Raw genomic sequence first — 23,981 nt, 5'->3', positions numbered from 1 at the left:
AGTCGGCTACATTTTAAAATTGTGACTACTACTCTTACCAAAGGATGGATGTTCAAACTTAAAAATGGAATAATAATAAAAATGAAAATTCACTTAAAAATGTTAATAATTAAGAAGTGATGCTGACAAGCTCATGATTGAATTAGTTCACAATTATGATCTCTGCTTCGTGTCAGTTCAGTATCAATGTATCCCACTCCAAAAGACCTACTGGTAAAATATCACTAGTGCTTCACACAAATGTATGACTGTACAGTATGTGAGATATAAAATATGTTAAGTAACTTATTAATTTACTTGTGAGTAATTACTGAGGGGTTAGCGTGTTTTTCTAAAATAATGGTCCAGATCACTAGTAGTTCCTTAGTAGCACTTTAGCTTTAAAGTGAAAAATACATTAGCCTCTCACTAATTACTCAAGCGTTAACTTGTCAGCCTGCAGGAATTACTAGTGATCTGGACCATTATTTTAAAGTGAAAAACACCTTAACCACTCAGTAATTACTAAGTAATTTAATAAGTTATTTAACATATTTTATATCTGACACATACATTTGTGTGAGGCACTAGTGATATTTTACCAGACACTGTAATCTGGAATATGCGGTTTTGTGCTTAACACAATATAAATGCAGTCGATGCCTTCATTAAGGATGTGAACTGTTTCTGTCAAGAGAACATCATTATTTATATTCAAGAAAAGTCCTCCCCAGCCTGCTGTCACTAAAGGTATAGGTCTTTTAGAGTTGGAGACATACTTAACTGACACAAACTAGAGCTCATAATTGTGAACTAATTCAATCACTTCCTAATTATTAACATTTTTAAATGAATTTTTAAAAATTATTATTTTATGTTTTTGTTTGAAATAAACAGAGAACATCCATCCTTTGGTAAGAGTAGTAGTCACAATTTCAACCTGTAGCCGACTTATTTGGGGGATATCATATTCATAAATTAGTTTCCACAAAGAACCCAATTGTTCACTTTTAAGACGTTACTGTTGTGATTAGTAATTAATTGGTTATTCTTTATTAATTGGTCATAGTTCTCAAGTAGTTCTCAATGAGGATATATTTCTGTTTAGTAATTATCAAATATCTAATAAGTAACTACCTTTGTCCTAAATTTGGTACTACTTACTGCTTAGTTAATCTTGCTTCTCTGTTAGTTAATAGTATTAAGTTAAGTGTTAACGTAGTACTACCTATTATTTCCTGCATAGTTACTTGTTAACAACGGACCATTATTCTAAAGTGTTACCAACATTTCTTATTAGTAGTTGTGCTGTTTCATATTTTTGTGAAAACCATTACACATTTTTTCAGGATTCTTTGATGAATAGAAAGTTTGAAAGTATAGTACCTATTTTAAATAGTTTTTTAATCACCTTTAATTAATTAAAGTATTATTTATTTAAAAAAAAAATTATAGACACCAAACTTGAACAGGATGTAGGTACCATTTTTTTTATTTGTTTTGCTAGGTTTGTGGTTACAAAAAAAACACAGAATGTTTCATAAAATTATTATTTTTTTATTTAGCACTGTTTTGTTGTTCACAACCCAATCAAAAAAGTGTTGCAACCCACCAACAGCCCCTTAATCAAAGAGCCTAACAACTATAGCTCTGCTAACACAAACTGTTTCTCTCACCATTCCCAGCCCACCTCACTCTTCCCGGCTCATCTAAACCTGCCTCACCAATCACAGACCAGATTGTGCTGATTTGAACCTATACGCACGTTCACTCTGTCAATACGGCATAATGCAAAAATTTGATAGCCAATTCAGGCACCACCATCACGCTGTGAATAATGAATTAGCACTTGTCCACAAGCATCGCTGAACTGAACCCATCCAAATCATTTCAGATGGTCAGTTCAAGTGGGACGGCCCATGGTAAAAAGGGACACAGAGACAAAAGTGAGGAGGAGGAAGGAAGAGACTGATGTTTGTCCAGTAGCCGGGGCTGAGGACGTGGGTGGGCGTAAGGTTCTGCTTATTGGGCTCTTGTGACCCCATTGAAGCCGGCATAAATTATTCATTAAGAGTCAAACGGCTTGTTTCTTGTGAAATTACCTTTCTCTCCCCTTTGTGTTCTCTTCCTCCCTTGTGCCTCTTGTCTTGGTGTGGAATAATTAGTTCTAAGGGCAGAGCCGTTTGCAGATTTTAATCATGTAACAGAAGGAGAAATCTCCCAGCGTGAGCGGATGAGGTCTGTTGCAGAGAGAGAGAAATAAATGTGTCGGCGAACACTCAGGAATCTGAGTGGGATCTGGGGCCTTTAATTAAAAATTGATGTCATATTAGAGATGGAGATTTCAATCCAACAGCCTGAGGAAACACAGGAGCACACGGCTCTTATTGAGAGTCAGTGAGAGAGAGAGACGGAGAGTGAGAGAGAGGTAGTTTTCATTGCACCCTGTCTGCTTCCCGTCCTCTCCCTCAATTATATGGAGTGATTTAGAAAATGAAAATCTCATCTCATACATATTGTTTTCTGAATAATATTCAAACTTAATTTGACACTCAGGTTAACAGCGCAGTGTGTTTCCACCGGGACATAATACAGTGTGTGCGTGTTTGTCAGTGCGCAGTACCTTGCCACTCAGAGGCTCAGAGGAGGTTATCATCTGAATCATAGCACTAAATTAAAGACATATTGTCAGACGTATTGACATACACTTGTCAGCTACCTTGATTCATTTTCTACCTTCCTCTTCGGAGATTTGTAAAGAGCATGAGATCTGCCTTGTCAATATCTTTCTTTCTAGGATTCAAATGCTGTGGCTGGTGTTACTTACTCTTTCTGGCTGACAGTAGTCCTTAAAGGGGAGGTCTAATGCTATTTCATGCATTCGTGTTTACAGTGTTAAAGAGTTGGATTATCTTGCTAAACATGACCAAAGTCTAAAAAAAAAAAAAGTTGGACGTATGATGGAGCATTTCTGTGCCAAAGACACTCCTTCAGGGTTCGTATACCTTTCAGAAAGTTTTTTTTTTCAAGTATGGCCCTGTATGATGTCATAAAGTGCGTAATTCCTTATATGCGCACACATCAACCAGAGCACGCCCATCAACGTTCTTCATTCGTTAATTCGTTAGCCATAGTTAAATGTGCAGTAGGACATCTTGGAAAATGCTAACTTTACCCTGATAGCACTGAAAGCAAATGTCCCACCCTCCCTGCAAATCGCCATCCAAAGCCATGCCTCCTGAACGCATGAACGCACACACACCAGACGACCAGAGACAACATTACTACAATACATCAAGTGTCATTCACCGGTGAGAAAACTTTATAGTACAGTTAGTAACAGTGGTACAATACCAGGAAGGAAGATCAGGTTGTTGATGTTTGCCTGCCATTCTCGCTCTGTCTGCACAGTGTACGTGAATGTGCTGATGACGTAGCCTGTCTGTGCGAACAGGGTGAGCAGAGGTATGCTAATACATATGTTGACAGCAGAGTATGTGAGTGGAGCAGAGTGCGGAGTGGAGCGGTGTGATTTTGAATGGAGGGAGGAACGGATTTTTAAAAAGTCTGAGCGTCGTGGTTTTCACTCGCTCCAAGAGCGCTCCACCACAGCTCCATCACGAGTACAATTCATGCCAACGGCCCGTAATATAACTGCATATTTAGCAAGAATTCACATGTTAAACAGCCTATTTAACTAGCTTGATAGAGAAGGATCACTCAAATCAGAAAGAATGTGAACTTGTGAAGACTAGGATGACGGCAATGGACATGAGCGGGAAGTTATAGTTCTCAAGGAATTTGATTGTTCCTCCTAGATACTGAATATTTTCAAGTGAAAGCATGATTTAAATAGGTACTACAACACTTATTCACACGCAATCGCTGTTTCAATAATCCATTCAAACAAATGTAATCTTACAGTGCTACTTCATCTGTATCCGATTTCGAATGAGAAGAAATCTGTAAGAAATGCTGCGATCCGTAGGTAAAATAACTGATGAAAACGTACTGTTATTTTCATCACAAACCAAATTTGCACTGCAAAAAGCAGCAATTATACCTTTTAATGTTGACAACCTTGTTAGCTTGGCATGAGGTAGGAAAAAAGTTTGCAGTAGTGTTCCAATAAGCCTCTTTGAAACTCTCCTGTTATTTTATTTATTTTATTTTCTTCTTTTAATTAATATACGTTATGAACAGAACTGTGGTATTTCAAACATACTGAAATACTTTAGCGGAGCGGTGTTTCTGAGATCAGTGAGCAAGGAGTGGAGTGGGAGCGGGAGCAGGAAATGGTGAACCCGGAGCAGAGCTGGAGAGCAGTGATTATTAAATGCTCGGAGCATGGAGGGGAAATTGTTGCCGCTCCACTCCGCTCACATACTCCGGTTGACAGGCAGGTAGGAAAGCCAATGAAAATGCTCGGAATGAGCGTTTTGATTGGACGAACATTTTTTGTTTCTACGCCTTCCACAGAATATATAAATACATATAAATACATTTAGACCACTTAACTTAATGATTGCTATCGGGATGTGAAGAGACTTTCAACCAGCATAACAAAAAATGTTTTTGAAGACAATCACCTACTGCACCTTTAATTTAAGTCAATAAAGTTTTTGTCCTTGTTTTATTTTTGTCGATGTCACAGCTTGTAGACGATCACTACGCAAAAGCTTCGCTTACTCGTGACTCTTTAGCTCCGCCCACGGCACACCTCCAGGAGCTTGGCTGTTTCAGAGAGAAGCGTAAAGCTGTATCTGTCTTTTATAAATCTGATTAAACTAAAGACTCTTCAGAGATATGAAAGATGCAATACTATTATAGGTTCTCAAGATTAACATGAGTTTGGCAGAAACTGTGTGTTTTGTCCACTTTAACTTTCTAAGCTTGGCGCATAGTGGCAGAAATGCACCGTTTTAAACACACAGTAAATAGTTTTGTTAAAAAGAGGACATCTAGGAAAACACACATCACATTTCCACAGACTGTCACTGTTTGGCACTATATGGCAAAATAGTAAAACTGTACAATAATGTTAATAATATGTGTTAATTTATTAATTATAATTTCTACATACATTATTCTTTACTAAAACTAAAATTAATAAATGCCACTACCATTCAAAAGTTGAATTAAAACTAAAAAAGTATAAGTAATAAATTGATAATAATAAAGTCACAAAATAATTACTTTGTTGAGACTTCTTCCACAAAAAGCATTAAAATGTGATAAGGAGGTTACTTATTCTGAAAATGTAGGACCACTAAGGGACTGGGTTTAGAAGACGACAGACTATATAAAATAGAATTGCAACAAATTTAATTACAAGAATGTGATGTATTTTTTAATCCAACAAAATATATACAGATTTATTTCCACTTTAGACAACCAAAATAAAGTGTTACCACAGAACATCACTGGATGATTAAATTAAAAATGGGTGAGCCTTAATTTTATCAGTTGGGTGAGAAAACTATGAAATTACTGGTCAATATTACTCTTTACCAGCACTGGTTATATTAGGAGAAAAATAAGATGCTCTGGTATATTTTGCTCTGTAAGACCAGAGGCATTTCTACAGTAAACCTCGATTCCAAGTTGCCTTCTGAAAAAAGTATATAATAAAAGTTGCAAAGCTACTCTTTTATAGGACATCGGAGCAAACGGCCATATTCTTTGTTTCAGAATGAAATTTCGGTCAGTGGACACAGGCTCTTTCCTTCAGGAAGGTTTACATTAATTGCAGTGCCTGTTTCTTTAAACGACTAGGCAAAACCATGTACCTCTTTTTCCAGTGCTATCAGTCTGAAATTCTGTAATAGTGTATCTGTCTGTTCTACCATTGCCAGGGGAGATGTGATTCAAAGGGCCAGAGCCGGCGACACACTCTCACACACTCGTTATGGAATATTTCAGCCCTCTGAGGCCATAAGGTTGCTATTTTAAAAGGTTACCCACAGCAGACTGCAATCCTACCTCTGATAGGAGCTTAATTTAAATGCATATTGAAAAATTCACAAGTTATTATATGCTGGGTGCTTTTTCTCCTCAAACAATAATTTTTCATAACAATATGAAAATAGGCATACATGCTTAATTAAAAAGTGTTTCAGTACTTCACAATAAAAACCTGAAAAAGCATGCAGTATGGAGAAAATTAGACCCTAAAGCATTATCATTATTAATATTGGGGGGAAAAGAGCTTGCATATATTTAGTCTAGAATGTAATCACATATTTAAGTACAAGTGTAAACCAAAATCCAAAAGTTAGGTTTGCTATTTTCTACATTTTACACAGTTTTTACACACACTTTTTTCATTCATGACACCTTAGTCTGTGACATATATTCAATTAGAAAGCTATAGTAAACCCCATTACTCAATTGTAAAGCGATTATGAAAGGTGTTATCCAACCTTTTCAGACAAGAGCCCAAGGAATACAGATCCTCATGGCACTGAGAACAGTCACAGATTCTCCTACGGATAAATCAGCAGAAACAGAGATATATTCCCAGATGCAGTCGCTTGAGCTCTGCTGAGTAAAATGGTGCTGTCGTCTCTTTAATTGGCCTCGGTAGAGCACTGTACTGTAGTTGTCCCTTTAAGAGACTCGAGTAGAATGTTGTGCCAGTCTGTTTTTAATTGGCTGGGGTGAAACTGTGTACCTGTCTCTTTAAATGCCTGTTTATTGCCTCTGGATCTGACAGGCCCACACCGGTCATCTCCCTACTCTTCTCTAAACTGCCTGCATTGTTCTCTTTCTCCCAGCTCCCACTCTCTCTTCTACACTTGTCTGTCTCATTCTGGCTTTGAATGTCGTCTGCCTGCTCTCCAGGGGCCTCATTTATAAAATACTGCGTAGAAAGAATCCTAAATTTGATTTTACGATCATTTCTCAAAGTGCGTACGTGTGATTCATAGAACGAACTGTTCAGCTGCGCACAATTTCAAGATCATTGCAATTTATAGATTTCACATCTAAAAGAGAGGTGTACGCACGTTTTCTGTGTGTACGCCTCTCTTGTGCGCAGCTGAACAGTTTCAGATCTCCACGCTGTAAACAATGTCTAATTAATGTCCTTGACTTATAAAAGAGCACCTGACAATGTCCAAATCTTTTACAAGCGGCAAGAATGGCTTATATTTCCAAAAACCCGCAGCACTCGGGCAAACAAAAGTGCGTACGTCTGCTCAGACCTTGATGTGTCGCTAAGCTCTTTTCCACGTCAAAGACCGTTTTTATAAATATGAACGTTGCCGTGGATTTTTGTGTACGCACACTCGAATCAAATCTGTGCGTATGCATGTTTTATAAATGAGGCCCCTGATGCCTTCTTCATTATCGGAGATGCTGTACCTCCAGCTCATCCCACCTTCTCTCCACTTTTTCGCTCCCTCTGGCTATGTTCGGAAGCCACACTATACTGCTTTGCAGATGTGAATGTGTACAGTATACAAATTTTCTGATGTGCAATCTGTGCAGTATAAAACTAGAGTAGACTATTTGCAGTTGCATTATTTTTTCTTCACTATATTATTTTTGGGCGACCTTTTTTCCAGTTTTCCTTTTGAATTTTTACTGTACATTTAATCATTTAACAGAAGCTTTTTTCCAGAGTGCCTTACAAATAGGGAATACAATGAAGCAATTAATCTACTTTTTATAAGAGGACATTGATAGGAAAAGAAAGCTAGGGTAAGGGACCAGAAAATGACCTCAGCAAGGAAGCATTACATTTATTAAAAGTGACAGTAAAGATTTTTACATTGTTACAAAATATTTATTTTTCAAAAATGTATCTTGGTTTTCACAAAAATATTAAGGAGCACAACTGTTTTCAACATTGATAATACAAATATCAAAATGATTTCTGAGGGATCATGTGGCACTGAAGACTAGAGTAATGGCTGCTGAAAATTCAGTTTTGACATCAGAGGAATAAATTATATATTAAAATACATTACAACAGGTGCCTCTGGAGCTGTAAATACATACCAGTTGTTTAAATTGTAATACTATTTTAGAATATTACTGTTTTTGCTGTATTTTTAAAGGAGTGATTGATTGCGATTTCACTTTTTTAACGTTAGTGTGTAATGTTGCTGTTTGAGCATTAACAATATCTGCAAAGTTGCGGCGCTGAAAGTTCAATGCAAACGGAGATATCTTATTTTTAAATTCTGGCAGTTTAATGCCTACAAAAACGGCTAGTAGGGACTATAACAAGCATTAAACAAAGCATTAACACATGTTAGACTGCACCCCGTAAGCACAATCAAGCCTAGAAAAAAAAACAGTCAACCACCCCTCAAATAAATGCAGCCTTGAAGAGCATAAGAGACTTATTTCAAAACATTTAAAAAATCTTATCGAGCACAAACTTTTGAACATTAGTGTACACACTGTAATGTGCAAAACTCTAGTATACCATTCTATCTATCATTTCATTAGATCAACATCTTTTTGATTCTTCACCTCCTTCCTCATCCTTGCTTCCAAAGCATGAAACCATAAAAACAATCTTCCCTTTCTGTTGCCTGGAGAAGCACCTATAAGAGGCTTGTTGTCAATAACTCTATAAATGAGTCACAATTACCACAATGACAACCCCCCCCACCCCCCACCCCCATTGCCTCCATCCTCACTGACTCACACGATACACACCAGACGGCAAAAACACAACCCAGTTTCAGCCAACTGGCTCAGTTTTTTTGATTATTCATATAGTGTGTACCATAAAAGCCCCATACAATTGCTTGACAAGTGCCGTTTTCTTTCCTGATGTATTTTCTATTGTCCCAGTTGGGTTGGGACATAGCGAATCACTCTTTTACAGTAGTTTACGGCTAGTTAATTTTCCGTGTAGCACATAGATGACTTCACAGTTAACAAACATAGACTAATAGCCACAAAACATAAATTATGATATAGCATTCCTGTAGCTCAAACAGTAGAGCATGACACAAGGAAGCAAGAGAAAGCATGAACTGATAAAAAAATGCTTTAAATGCATGGTTAGTCACTTTGGATAAAGGCATCTGCCTTAATGCATATATGGAAAATTTAAATAATTTGTGGAGTCTAATCTTTTCGTTTATTTTGATGTTACACACATCACATCCTGCACTGCTGGCCACTGTGTTTGGATTTGTGCTGTGTAATAAGATTCCAAGGTGTTACCTGTCCTGATCTGGCTCTGCACTTGTCAACATCATAGCAGATATTTTCAAATCGCAAAACCCACATGGGCTCACCCCCAAAAGAAGCTCTCGCAATCACTCGCTACTTCTCATCCCTCCCGTCCATGCCTCCTTACGCAACCTTTAGCTCTATGACTCAGTTGCTAAGTTCCTTCTTTCGTTCTTTTTTCCTTCTTCTGCTCAGCTATTTGCCATCTGCTGCCTAAAGCAGTGCTCTTGTCCTTTTTTGTTTTATCACCCTGCTAATCATCCATTAGGTCTCCTTAAACACACAGACTGGCCAGACGCTTACATTGCTTATGGCACAAAAGAAATACTATGGTGTAGTTACAGAAAGTACCAGCAGAGGCTAATTGAACCATGATGACCAGCCAAACCCTGACCCCTTGATAAACAAACACAGTTTCATTCACTCGCTCGAAGTGAGTGACCACTGTCTCTTCAGCACTCTTGCAATATACATACACTATATTGACAAAAGTATCGGGACACACTTCTTAATGATTGAATACAGCGGTTTCAATTAGACCCTCTACCACAGGTGTATAAAATCAAGCACCTAGCCATGCAGTCTGAATTTACAAACATTTGTGGGGAAAAATGGGTCATGCTGAGGTAGGGTACAACGTTGCTAAAGGCGCCCCGGGGTAAAAGGCGCCTTTGATATTATTTTCATCTAAACCACTAGATAGCCCAAAAACGTGGCGTAGCACTTTCCAAAAGATCCGCTTTTCAAGATGCACATGTTTATTTGTCTGATCCTTGACGCGACCGCGCGCAGCAGCGTAAAGTTGATTCTGTGCTTACTTGATGTAATATTGATGATCTAGTAGCAAATGAGAATTGCTCAAATGAATGCATATATTTTGAGACAAAGGTCTTCTTTATGATTTTCAGTTTTGTTTAAGATAATTAAAGCAACCATTTTTAAATAACAAAAGAATATGTGAAAGTATGGTATTTGGGGTAAAAAGCACCCCTGCTGTTGAGGCTAAAGGCGCACCGTAATTAACATGATAATTAATAGACTTTTCCATTTCTTGACATGACATGGCTAGATTCAGATAAATATCATATATTATGTTGGGTGTCCATATTAGAGAGAATCACCATGTTTAGAATGAAACCATCATATTTAAAAACATGATACTAATCATATCATATAATAAAATATAATTTGTTGTTACTACTGTAAATATAATTATATTTAATTATTATTGGATTTCCTTCAATACTTTCAGAATCTTTACTTATTAAATTATTTTGTTTCTGTATTTTAAAATATATTTTTTATATTAACATATTTTAATGACAGTATATTTATTGAACAAAAATGAATTATTTTATTTTTCAAAATAAGCCGAAAATAGTACAAACTTTGCTAAAGTGATTGTTTTGAACAAGTATTAACGTAGACATTACTTAAAAAAAAACATTATTTTAGCTGAAGTATTTGTATCAATATTGTGTGCCTTTTACCTCGTGTGTGGGGTAAAGCCCCCCCCCCCCTTGCCAGTTGCCACCTCATACATTTATTAGATTTTTAAACAAAATAAACAACTTGAATGATTTATTTTCACACAAAATCTGTTGCTCCATAAATGTTCAATACAACGTATATATTTTTTCTGCAATTATACATTTTAGACGCAGTGAATAGCAATTTTTTTCTTAAGGTGGGCCTTTAGCCCCATTGTACCCTACTGTTGGAAAGTTGAAGCATTCACGAAGCTGAAGACCACATGCAGTCACAGAGTGGTCACTGAGTGCTGAGGTGCATGATGTGTTAAAATCACCAACGTTCTGTTGATTCCGAAGCTGAGTTCCAAAGGTTCACTGGCATTAATATAAATACAAAAACAGCAGGAGCATCATGGAATCAGTTTCCATGGCCAAGCAGCTGCATGCAAGCCTCACATCACCAAGTGCAATGCCAAGTGCCAGATGGAATGGTGTAAGCATGCCGACACTGGACTCTGGAGCAGTGGAAACCTGTTCTGTGGGGTGACGAATGCCATTTCTCTGTTTAGCAGTCTATTGGGTAAGTCTGGGTTTGGTGGATACCAGGAGAATGTTGCCTGCCTGGCTGCATTGTGCCGACTGTAAAGTTTGGAGGAGGAGGCATAATGGTATAGGGCTGTTTTTCAGGGGTTGGCTTAGACCCCTTACTTCCAGTGAAGGGAAATCTTTAGCATACCAAGAAATTTTTGGCAATGCTATTCTTCCAACAATGTGGAAACAATTTAGGGAAGGCCCTTTTTTATTCCAGCATGACTGTGGCCTAGTAGTGCATAAAGCAAGTTCCATAAAGACCTGATTGGATGAGTTTGGTACAGAAGAATTTGACTAGTCCGCACAAAACTCTAACCACAACCCCATCAAATGCCTTAGAGATGAACTGGAACAAAGTTTGTGAGACAGGGTTTCTTGTCCAACTTCAGTGCCTGACCTCACAAAATGCTCTACTGGATTGGATGAATGGGTAAAATTGGTCAAAATTACCACAGAAACACTCCAAAATCTTGTGAATAGTTATAGTTGCAAAGGGGGAACAACTTCATTAATGTCTTAGAATGCAATGTGTATTTAGAAGGCAATGTCATTAAAGCCTAGGGTGGCCATACGTGACATTTTTATGAGACACGTCCTTGCCAGGATTTCTGTATTTGGCTCTGTTTTCCTGTTGTCATACTGCTGTCATTGTACTGTCATACATAACGTGCTGGCATTGTACATAATCGACCAATCGTGGCACGTGAGATGGTGGGATCTACTGAGAACGGTCAAAGCGATGCAAATACGCGCACATGTTAGGTGTGTTCGTTCATTCTATTTTATTTTAGGCAATATAGAAGTCCTGGCAAGGACGTGTCCCGTAAAAATGGCCCGTATGGTCACCCTATTTAAGCCTCTGTTGGTGTAATGGTTAGGTCTCCCAGTACTTTTGTCCATATAGTGCCTCTTACTTCTTGTTAAACATCACATTTTGCTGAGAAAAGATTGCATTTGTGATCAAATTTTCAAAAGCCATGGCCAATTTTGCAGTCCACTAATAGCATAAGCACATTCAACATTAAGACAGCACACTACAACAAACAATATAGCCATTTGGTGACCTCCAGCAAGAAGGCTGTTTTAGACTGTCTCTAGACCTATTCGCTGTTAAAACTATTAAAACTATTTATGTTTTGGTTTCTGAGCGTGTGCGGTGACTGTTTTTCTTCCCAGTGGCCTCCACTATTAATCAATTAGTTTTGTATTTCACATTTCTGTTTTTGTTCTGTCTTTTTGCCATATTTAATTCATAGCAATATAAGGGAAAACAAGAAATGATTGAAAAGACATGATGTAAGCTGGACTCAAACTCTCTCTAGCACCAAAGCTAAATGTCTTATAGCACTAAAACAGTTAAAAACCCTGTCATCATTTACCCTCCATCCTGCCTTTCCAAACTTTTATGCCCTTCTTACTTCTGTGCAGGGGCGTAGCCATCATTTCAGAAGTGAGGGGGACAGAAAAGTTATATATATATATAAAACATTACAATATAAAATTTCTGTAATCTATATAACCTACCAGTCAACAGTTTTTGAACAGTAAGATTTTTAATGTTTTATAAAGAATTCTCTTCTGCTCACCAAGCCTGCATTTATTTGATCCAAAGTACAGCAAAAGCAGTAATGTTGTGAAATATTTTTACTATTTAAAATAACTGCTTTCTATTTGTATATATTTGTAAATGATTGTTGTGATCAAAGCTGAATTTTCAGCATCATTACTCCAGTCTTCAGTGTCACCATTCTAATATGCTAATATGCTGATTTGCTGCTCAAGAAACTTGTTTCAATTATTATTATTATTATTAATGTTTTTTGAGCAGCAAATCAGAATATCAGAATGATTTCTGAAGGATAGTGTGACTGGAGTAATGATGCACAAAATTCAGGTTTGAAATCACTATAAATTATATTTTTAAATATATTCAAATAGAAAACAGTTATTTGAAATATATTTCAAAATTGTACTGTTTTGCTGTACTTTGGATCAAATAAACTTCTTTAAAAAACATGAACAATCGTACTGTTTAAAAACTTTTGACTGGTAGTGTAGCCTATAGTCAACTTTAAATTTTCTCTAATTTCTAGCTTTTAATTGGCTTAGAAATCAGATAACTGCTGGACAATAACCAATAATAATGATTTGCTTATATACTACAAACACTTTTTTTTATCACATAAGGCAGAATAGTTTCAATACTGTAATAAATGCTGTCAGTTAGCACTGCATTGTTCATATACTTTATTTATTACCTGGAGATGACTTGACAAACACAAATAAACCATATTGTCGCAATCGTATGTTTAAATTCTTCATGTTTCCAAACGTTTCTGTTTTTCTGTGAAAACAACTGTTTTCATACAGCGATAGCTGGACGCTTTTGTCCATATTAGGAATTTCCTCATACGACTTTCTGTGCGAGAGCTCCCTCCGGCTTCGAGTATGAAGGAAACATACACTGCACGGAGTGTTCATCTCGCCTTATTCTGGGTCCGAATAAAACATCAAATCATGCACAGACTATCCTGTCTCTTTGAATTTAAATCTATATTTATTCACACCGGCTCTTGAAAACCTCTATGTGAACACACTTGCCCGAAAAAGTGCGGGGGACGAATTTACGTGATATTAAAAGTGGGGGGGGACACGTCCCCCACGTCCCCCGTGTAATCTACGCCCCTGCTTCTGTGAAACACAAAAAAATACATTTTGAAGAATATTTCTGCTGCTTTGTCCACATGGGCATATATACTAAAAATGGTGTAGAAACAATTTTGATTTATTTGTGAATTTTACAAATAATTATAAAGAACGGGCAACTAAGACATTGACTTAAATGTGAAATTTTGAAGTATAAAGACTGAAATGCTATTATCTGGTAAAATGTACTCCAATAATCTTTATTTACAACTTCAAACATACTGTGTCTTAATACAGTAGCATGAAGCAACACAATCACTTCTAAACAGATCTAAATGTACAGAATGCCTTTTTTCCACCTTGAAGCACATTAACTAACTGCCAGGCTCAAGCTATTCTTTTCTAACTCTTCTCTATTCCTGGCATCAGTGCTAATCATATGTGAACATTTATTTCAGTGTTTAAATGTTTGTGCTTTTAGTCCTTGTGCGTAACAGCAGAGGTTTTGAGTTCTTAGGAAACAAGTTCTGCAGCTCAAAGCAAGTATCATCGCCATATACTCATTAAAGTCCAAATTTACTTGTGATCCCATAAACAAGTCACTGGTGTGTAAAGAACTCAAACAAATTAATACTCTATGAATAAATGGGATTTACTGCGCTCAACCCAGTGTGCTTTTACCACACATTGTTATATTAAAGAGAATCTCTCTCCCCTAATTGAGCCTCACCACACAGCTATTTTTCTTCCTTATTGTCTTGTCTTTCCCCACCTCTGTTTATCACATCTAACCTTTTCTTCTTTCTCAACCCACCGTAATCCACATGAAAGTTGAGTGTAGGATTAGAGAGCTGGACAGTCTAGACAGTCGTTACACTTTCAGTCCTGCGTATGCGACCAACGCCTCCAGCTGCGTTCTTCCCCTCCCATGAGCATTTCATCTGGCAAAAACATATTGTGTTATTCCACCCGCAGTGTTTAGCATGGCTGGGCTGCCTTGCACCGTTTACTTTAAGTGGTATAAGGAAGCGAATGAAGTCAATACACATCAAGTCTGCAGGGAGATGAAATGGTTGATTTAGTTACAGATCTTATTAATGAAAGGCAGAGGAACATCCCTGTCAAGAGGTGCAGAAAATTACAGTGATATTAGATGAATCATGTCCTTAATTTCACATGAAGGACAAAGAAGTTTTAAAATCCAATTCATCTCATTCAGAGATGCTTTCTTTTTGTTACTTGATACATAGTGTGAACTATAATATCCTGTCGATTCCCTAGTCCGCTCCATGTTATTTATTTACAGATGGAAATTTGTCTACAGAAACCTTGAAATTAAGTTTCCTTGACCAAAAATTATCAAGGAAGTCTCCTTCTTAGGTCCTTTTAATACCTGTCTCTTCACTAAACAAATGCCCCACTTTTTTGTGCAATATTAAACACCTTCAAAAAGACAAATTCACCCTTGCTTATCTTTTTTGCATTTAATTCCTGTGTACTAATCTAGTCTTCTAAACGTGGCATTGTGTACTGTAAATATGAAGTGATAATAAGTAATTAATTGTTCCCATTTTAATTTTGTGACATTTCTAAAATCTTTCTAAAGACTTTTTTCAGCTTTCCACTTGCTCTTGATGAGGTCAAGTCTTGTAAGCTTTTTGGAGAAAACTGGCCAAAGATCAAAATGCAAAGTCAACAATTTCCCAACAAATGGGGAGTAAAGGAGAGACACAGAGAAAGAGAGAGAGAGACAGATGAAGACTGAAATTGAGATCAAGTTATAGGAACAGGGGGTAATGGTGAGGTTGGTCCTCCTCACCCCTCCTCTCTTGAACCCGCTACACATTCATCCTCTCTTCTGTGAGAAAAAAAGAGAAAGAAAATGAGAGTGAAGTCTGAATAGATTAAAATCAATATGTCTACCTGCTTTTTATTTTTGTTCATTATTAATCTGGGGCCAAGCTGCTTCTCCAGGGAGATATGGGAGAAATGGGATTTACTTGCAGGGCCTCCTGTGTGCTGTTTCTGAAGGTGGTTTTAGCAGAACAAGGGGAAAAAAGCACTGAAAAAGAAAAGGATGCATAGACATGGAGAACTGGGACCTGATTGATTGATTAATTGCTCTTACAGGCAGTGGCGCAAAAACAGGGTATGCGGTACAGTGCATAGAGGTGTCATACATAGAGGGGCGCCATTTTGCCAAAATCATTCTGTGAAAAGCTTCTTTAATAAAACGTTATAAATAATCAAAAGCTTAGTTATTAAAAATTAATGTAACATTTTTTTTTAGCATTTTAATGAGTTAAAAAATGTATTTATTAAAAACTTAAGACGCGAAACGGCCGTATCTCTTTGCGACCACAGCAAACGGGAGACTTTTCAGATGCGCACTTCAGCTTGACTCGTGCGGAAAAGGTACATTTGCCAAATGAGCTTCAGTAGAACAACAGGGAACATCTCTAGGTTACGTATGTAACCATGGTTCCCCGAGGGAACGAGATGCTGCGTCAAGAATCGCTTTTGAAACGCCCCTGCATGACCGCGTTCTGAAGCACGTGTAAAATCAGTCCAATGGAGCAGCAAGACGTCATGAGCGGGGTGACGTGAGCACCAGGAAGTATAAAAGCTCATCCGGTAGAGCGCAAGTTAGCTTCAATGAAGTAGTGCCTGGAGGGATTCAGGGAGTAAGGCAAAGAGACACAGCGTCTAGTTCCCTCGGGGAACCATGGTTACATACGTAACCTAGAGACGTTCCCCATCAGGGACTCGAGCTGCGTCGAGAATCGCTTTTGAAACGCCCCTGCATGACCGCGTTCTGAAGCACGTGTAAAATCAGTCCAATGGAGCAGCAAGACGTCATGAGCGGGGTGACGTGAGCACCAGGAAGTATAAAAGCTCATCCGGTAGAGCGCAAGTTAGCTTCAATGAAGTAGTGCCTGGAGGGATTCAGGGAGTAAGGCAAAGAGACACAGCGTCTAGTTCCCTCGGGGAACCATGGTTACATACGTAACCTAGAGACGTTCCCCATCAGGGACTCGAGCTGCGTCGAGAATCGCTTTGGGAACGAGAATACACACTGCGCCATACTACCAAAAATGTCCTGCAAGGCCACACCCAAGTTGAAAGCCTTGGAGGCCGCCATACTCCCGATCGAGTGCGCTCTGACCCCCTTAGGTGACGGAGGAAGCCAGAGGACTCGTAGGCTAGTGAGATGGTCTCGACCACCCACCTACTCATAGTCTGCTTGGTCGCCGGAGATCCTTTCTTTGGCAGACCAAAGCAAACAAACAGCTGATCTGCCTTACGCCACGGGGCAGCTCTGTGTGCGTAAGCGTCCAGTGCTCTAACTGGACAAAGCAGATTAAGCCTTTCTTGGCCTACTTCCTGAAACGGAGGAGGACAGAACGCCTGAAGTACTATGGGCCCTGGCGAAGAAGTGGGCACCTTAGGGACATACCTGACCCTCGGGTAAAGGAATGCCCTAACCATGCCATGGAGAATCGCTCCTGCAGAAACTCCAAAACTGTACCAATTGGGCAGTTGACTGGGTCTTGCAGTCGCTGTCCGCACCATGAAATGAAAAGCTTCCACTTTAAGGCGTACTGTTTCCTAGTGGCGGGAGCTCTGGACTGGAGTATAGTCTCAACAACCTCAGTTGAGAGACCAGATGCTAGGAGCTGTGCCCCCTCAGGGGCCATGCCCACAACTTCCATAACTCCGGGCGGGGTGAAGAATGGTGCCCCCCGCCTGAGAGAGGAGGTCCCTCCTGATCAGAATCTCCAGCGGAGAGCCGTCGAGGAGGGACACCATGTCCGAGAACCATCCTCGGGCCGGCCAGAATGGGGCTACTAGCAACAGACGGACCCCATCTCGGCGTACTCTCTCGAGAACTCCCGGGAGCAGAATGATCAGGGGAAAAGCATACAGACAATGCCTCTGCCATGTCTGTACCATGGCATCCAGCCCCAGTGGAGCTGGATGCGTGAGGGAGAACCAGAGCGGGCAGTGTGTCATTTCCTGTGACGCAAATAGATCTACTTCTGCCTGGCCAAATTCCCTCCAGAGGAGCTCCACCACCTGGGAGTGGAGTCTCTAACCCCCGGGCCTCAGCCCCTGTCTCGACAGGATGTCTGCCCCCTGATTGCGATACCCAGGGATGTAGACTGCTCTTAATGAGAAGAGCTTCCCCTGAGCCCACAGAAGGATCTAGCGCACCAGCTTGTACAAGGGGCGTGAAGGCAGACCCCCCTGCCGATTGATGTAGGAGACCACCGATGTGTTGTCTGTGCGGACAAGGACATGATGTCCCCTTAGGTCTGGAAGGAAGTGTGTCAGAGCCCGAAACACGGCCAGCATCTCCAGGCAGTTGATGTGCCAAGTAAGATGATGGTCTTCCCACAGACCCTGGGCAGAGTGTGGAAACTTCTGCCAAATATCTCAAAATGGGTCCTGCAAGTTGTAGAGAAAGGCTACAGAATCCAGTTCGGTTCTCGTCCGCCCCCCAGCCCGTGAGAGAGGCATCTGTTGTTAGTGTTACATGACGACAAGGATCCCCTAACAATCGGGCCTTGAACCAGGAACCAACGTTTTTTCCACATGTCCAAGGCACGTAAGCATCGCCGTGTGACCTTGATCATGCGAAGCGGATTCCCCCTCGGGGAAAATCCCTTAGTCCTGAGCCACCACTGCAAGGGTCTCATGTACAGCAGGCCAAAAGGTATCACGTTGGATGCCGCTGCCGTCAAACCCAACAGCCTCTGAAACGGTTTGACAGTGAGTGACTGGCCTTCTCTTACTCTCTTGACTGTCGTGAGGATTGACTCGATACGAGCAGGAGACAAACGTGCCTGCATCGTGGCAAAATCCCACACCATGCCTTAATAAGTGGTTCTCTGTAGTGGAGAAAGTACACTCTTCTTGGTGTTTAGTCTTAACCCCAGCTCTCTCATATGGGCGAGGATGACATCTCGATGCTGAGCCGCCATCTGCTCCGATCGAGCTAGTGTCAACCAATTGTCGATGTAATTGAGTATGCGGACGCTCTGGAGTCGCAAAGGAGCCAGAGCCGCATCCACACACTTTGTGAAAGTGCAGGGTGAGAGTGACAGGCCAAAGGGAAGAACTCGACACAACCCTCCATCCTTCTTCGGAACGATGAAGTAACGACTGTAAACCCCGGACGCTCTTGAGAGAGGAGGAACCCGTTCTATGGCCCCCTTCCTCAAGAGAGTATCTACTTCTTGTTCCATTACCAGAGCCTGCTCGGGGCCCACTAGTGTGGGAATGACCCCGTTGAAACGAGGCGGACGAGAACCGAACTGGATTCTGTAGCCTTTCTCTACAACTTGCAGGACCCATTTTGAGATATTTGGCAGAAGTTTCCACGCTGCCAGAAAATCTACTAAGGGAACCAGCCTCTCGAGGCTGGCCTCTGGTTTTATTAGAGGAGCCAGTTCGGTGCCCTGAATTGGATGACCGGCAGGGAACAACCGACCTGACTGCTGTAGCCCCTTCACTTGAGGGGGCGAGCTCTCCTGTGCCGTACCGTTGCCGGGCAGCAGCTGAGATTTTCGCTCGTCTGAGCTCACTGAGCCCTGAAGCACCGAGGGTGGCAGGGGTATCAATGAACCTCCGTGAGGGCACTGAAGAGGATTGGGCACGTATACTGAGGTGTTATCCTTTCCTCCCCAGGTGGGGCTGCCCTCAGGGACCTAAAAATGGTGGCGTCAGGACTGTTTAGCCGAGGTCCTCTTAGACAAAATAACGGTCCACAGATCTGTTTTTGGTCTAGAAGACCCCGACTGAGTGCGTCGCCCCGACTCCCGATCTTTCTGTGTAGGGTTGCGGGTTGCAACGCTCTGTTTTTGAGACTGGCGATACCAGGAGCTTGACAGCATGGGCTGCTCCCGCTCAGCAGCCCCATGGGCCTGGGAGCGACAAGGGAGGAAACGTTGGAACGCCGACGCTTGCTTCTTCGCCTCCTGAAACCTATCGACAACAGTGTTGACTGCGTCACCAAAAAGGCCAGAGGGCAAGAGCGGGGCGTCTGGGAGGAAGAATCTGTCCTTATCTTGCATTTCAGACAGATTCAACCACAGATGCCATTCCGTAGCCACCATAGCTGCCATTGAACGGCCGAAGCTCTGGCCGTTTCTTTGGTGGCCCGTAGGGACAAATCTGTGGCCCTACGCAGTTCGGCTACTACGTCAGATTTCTCCTCCTCCCTGTCATCCAGGTCCCTGAGCAGGTCAGTCTGGTATGCTTGTAACACCACCATGGTGTGCAAACATGCGCCAGCCTGACCTTCCGCCGTATAAGCTTTCCCAACCAGACTCAATGTCAGCCTAACGGGCCTGGTGGGAAGCTTCGGGGCCTTCAGGGACGATGCTGAGGATGGGGAGAGATAGCTCGCAAGCGTCTGCTCCACCACTGGCATCGCCCCATATCCCTCATCATTCAGCCCCACGATGTTGGAATAATTCGAGACTGTGGGGCTGTAAATACGGGATGAGTATGGTTTGTTCCATGATCTTGACACCTCAGCATGGAGATTAGGGGAAAACGGAAGGCCCCACCTTTAATTTGGCTACAGCATGAGTCACAACCTCCACGAGCTCCTCATACGCGAGGGACTGTGGTGGCGAGTACACAGTCTCCTCCTTGGAGGAAGATAGATGAAGTGTCTGGCTCTCTCCCCGTGGGGAAGAAACCGCAGCGCGGGTTTCCGATCCCTGAGAAGGAGCCGTGGATCTAGCGGGTGAGGACAGAGGAAAGGACGAGCCTGTCTCGGATCCCTCCGCTAAATCCACCTGCGATCCCCATGACAACAGTCTACACTGTGCCTCGGCAACAGCGGGACCGCTGCCAGCGGGATCGCGAGCCTGGCCGCTCTCATCAAACACAGCCAGGCGAGAGCGGAGCATACGCAGCGAGAGTAACTCGCAGTCATGGCAATCAGCCCCCTCGAGAGCTGACCGTGCATGCTCCGCTCCTAAACAAACAACATACAGATCGTGTGTATCCCCCGCTGCCAGATAGCGTGGGCAGGGAGGAACACAACGTCTGTAATGCAGTTCGCTCACCATAGACTTTTGCTTAGACTTTGACATTTTCTTTTCTTTTGAATTTTTTGCTTGTGGCCTGACAGACAACAGTAACTGACACATACACAGAGCACTACTGAAGAGCAGAAGCTAACTTGCGCTCTACCGGATGCGCTTATATACTTCCTGGTGCTCACATCACCCCGCTCATGATGTCTCGCTGCTCTATTGGACTGATTTTACACGTGCTTCAGAACACGGTCACGCAGGGACGTTCCCAGCTCGAGTTCCTGAAGGGGAACTGCGGTCTGATGAGATATTGTTATATGTCAGTAAAAAACTTCCCTATGCTGTCTGCCATTTTACTGTGCTCACGGCGCACACTCTTCAACTGTACGCGAAAATGAGGCACACGATCACTTCATTAATAAACCACACTAGAAACTGCGAACATTCATCGTCAGTTAAGTCATGAAATTACCAAAATAGCAATTAAAACTGCAAAACTGTGCATTACATTTAAGAACGTCTCTCAAATGCATGCAGGCTACTGAAATATTCTGCAATTCAAGATCACAATAGGGCGCAAGATGATAGGCTATGTATTTTTTTTTTTTATAATTGAATGCACAAGTTGGCCAAATCTGAGCATAGTGCAGTTAAATGTACTAGAAAATATGTGCTACTTTTTCTTTAATTTGTACAGTACGAAAATGAAAAGAAAATGAATTTGTATTTAAATGCATGAAAAAAACATATTTTACATTCTTACATTATTTTCCTTTGTACAGAGTTCGATTTAGGTATGACAAAAGTGCTGCAATTAATTCATTTAGACAACTAATAGAATGTTAAACACTGACTGATAACTTTTTCAGAGTTCATCGATTATATAAAATTCAGTGAAGGTTGACTATAGTTATCTGCATGTCTCATTCATGAGTGGGCCTATGCAATGATGGAGAACAAGCAATGGTGCAATGGTGGAAACACATGTTTGTGAATGGGCATTTGATTTACATTTGAGAGAAACTAAGATTGTAAACAAGGATACAAACTAGCCACTTTTCACTGAAAATTGCCATTGTAAATTCAAAATAGGCCATTTGTGTAATTCAAGTAGATTAAATGAGTTGAAAACTCTTGCTACTTCATACTTCAATACAAAACAATGCTGAACTTTGACAAAAAAAATGATTTTTAAATGTTATAATAGTGATTTTATAATGTCTAAATATAAATCCATTAGCAAAACATGTGAAAAGAACTATATTACAGAGTGGAAATGATAAAGGAGACAATAAATGATCCTCTGCTGCCATTTAGTGGTCATAGTGGGAATCATGACATTCATTTTAATAGTATTTGTTTTTCTACCAGGTGAAATCTTGGCAGAAATCTTCCACTTAGCATAGCACATTTTCCATGAATTATCTCTTTAAGTAAAAATGAAAAAATAAAAATGCAGATGTTCTTTAAAATAAATTTTACTATACAAAAATGTGCAAACATATTAATAAATTTGAGGCAAATTATATATATATATATATATATATATATATATATATATATATATATACAAATTAACTAACTAAAAAGTGTGCAATAATACATGTGTTTGAAAATAAAAATGAATAAAAAAATGTGTTCCACTGTCTGGGGTCTGCCATCAAAGGGGATGTTATGTGACACACTTTTCTTTTCTGTTTTCATGTTTTTACTTTTCACTTTTTTCCCTATGGTATTAAAAAAGGGGGAAGGGGGTTCAAACCTTTGTCACTTTTTTCACTCCTGATGAGTTTGTATCCTTCCATGCACAAGCTAGTAATGGGCTTTTGGTCATTGACTTGCAGAAAGTTTTCTGCGCGAGTTAGTGTTAAAGGCTACTAGAATACAGTGGGTGTTTACATGACATTATGGAATTACGTCTGCCTTCTGGAAGAAAGTGACAACGCTTGATTGATCAGAATAGTGTATCCAGACTGGAGTGTTTACTCCTCAGAGGAAGATAGGTTGAAGAACAAAGCTTTTAGTTGGTGAAAACAACATTGCATCATTCAGCACAGGGACACAGCAAAGAGCGTGCGTGCCTGTGTGTGCATGCCATTTATAAGCAGTAGTTGTTTGTAACCCAATATAGAATTAGATATAAAGAGAGATGAGTGTTTTTAATACATTTTTACAAACAGATCTGAGATGAACTGGAGGCTGTAAACTAGACTGCAATATAGACTCGTTACACTGCAGTCACAGAAATGACAATGCTATCCACAATCAATGCCATAAAACTGTTGATTCAGCATGGCATAATGTACAGTCAGCTGGTCATTCAAATAAACTAAAATTAAGACAAAATAAACCCTGACAGGGCAATTGGGACGTGCTGAAAAATAAAATAAAATAAAATAAAATAAAAAAATAAATTAATAAATAAAAATATAATAAAAATGTTTATATAATTGTAATATAATTGTTATATAATTGTTTAAAAGAGTTTAATGGTCATTATACAAATATATTGGCATAATGTAGCATAATATATACAGTAATAATGTCTCTTTCATAAATTTTTTGTAGAATCTGACATAAAACTTAAAGCCCATACTAATCCCGGAATCTCAGCCGACAGTATGTGCATTGAATAGAAAGGCTCGACAAGACAGGTATTTCTAGGTAAGGCAAGGCAAGGCAAGACAAGTTTATTTATATAGCACATTTCATACACAATGGTAATTCAAATTGCTTTACATAAAAGAAATGAAAAAATTATTTAAAAAAAATCACAACAATAAAACAAGGAATTTAAAACTTTGAAAATGATTTAAAAATTGATTTAAGAGGTTTAAAATGAATTTAAAACAGTTAAGAATAGGAAGCTGATTCCAACTGCGGGCAGCATAATAACTAAAAGCGGACTCCCCTTGTTTTGTGTGAACCCTTGGTATTTCTAACTTACTCGATCCTAATGATCTGAGTGGTCTGTTAGGTTTATAATCAGTGAACATATCTGCTATGTATTTAGGTCCTAGGCCATTGAGTGATTTATAAGCGA

At 40.0% G+C, this 23,981-nt stretch overlaps 1 protein-coding gene and 1 long non-coding RNA gene across 2 annotated transcripts in view; one reads left to right on the top strand and one right to left on the bottom strand.

Moving 5' to 3' along the window:
• The window catches only part of LOC107590800 (neurexophilin-1-like), a 51,146-nt gene that overhangs the window by 10,228 nt on the left and 16,937 nt on the right, over window positions 1-23,981 (top strand). The gene's annotated exons all lie outside the window — the stretch shown is intronic.
• Window positions 13,765-23,981, bottom strand: part of LOC107590804 (uncharacterized) — a 12,950-nt gene continuing 2,733 nt past the window's right edge. Inside the window, exons 2-3 of the long non-coding RNA XR_001609825.1 lie at window positions 18,669-18,672; window positions 13,765-13,777 (exon numbers count right to left, since the gene is read on the bottom strand). This is a non-coding gene — a long non-coding RNA (uncharacterized lncRNA). The remainder of the gene's footprint in view (window positions 13,778-18,668; window positions 18,673-23,981) is intronic.

The sequence above is a fragment of the Sinocyclocheilus grahami genome, unplaced genomic scaffold (assembly GCF_001515645.1).
Source record: "Sinocyclocheilus grahami isolate Dianchi unplaced genomic scaffold, SAMN03320097.WGS_v1.1 scaffold133.1, whole genome shotgun sequence".
In the NCBI taxonomy this organism is placed as follows: Eukaryota; Metazoa; Chordata; class Actinopteri; order Cypriniformes; family Cyprinidae; genus Sinocyclocheilus; species Sinocyclocheilus grahami.
The sequence above is the reverse complement of the archived record's forward strand: the minus strand, read 5'-3'. Positions and strand labels throughout refer to the sequence as shown.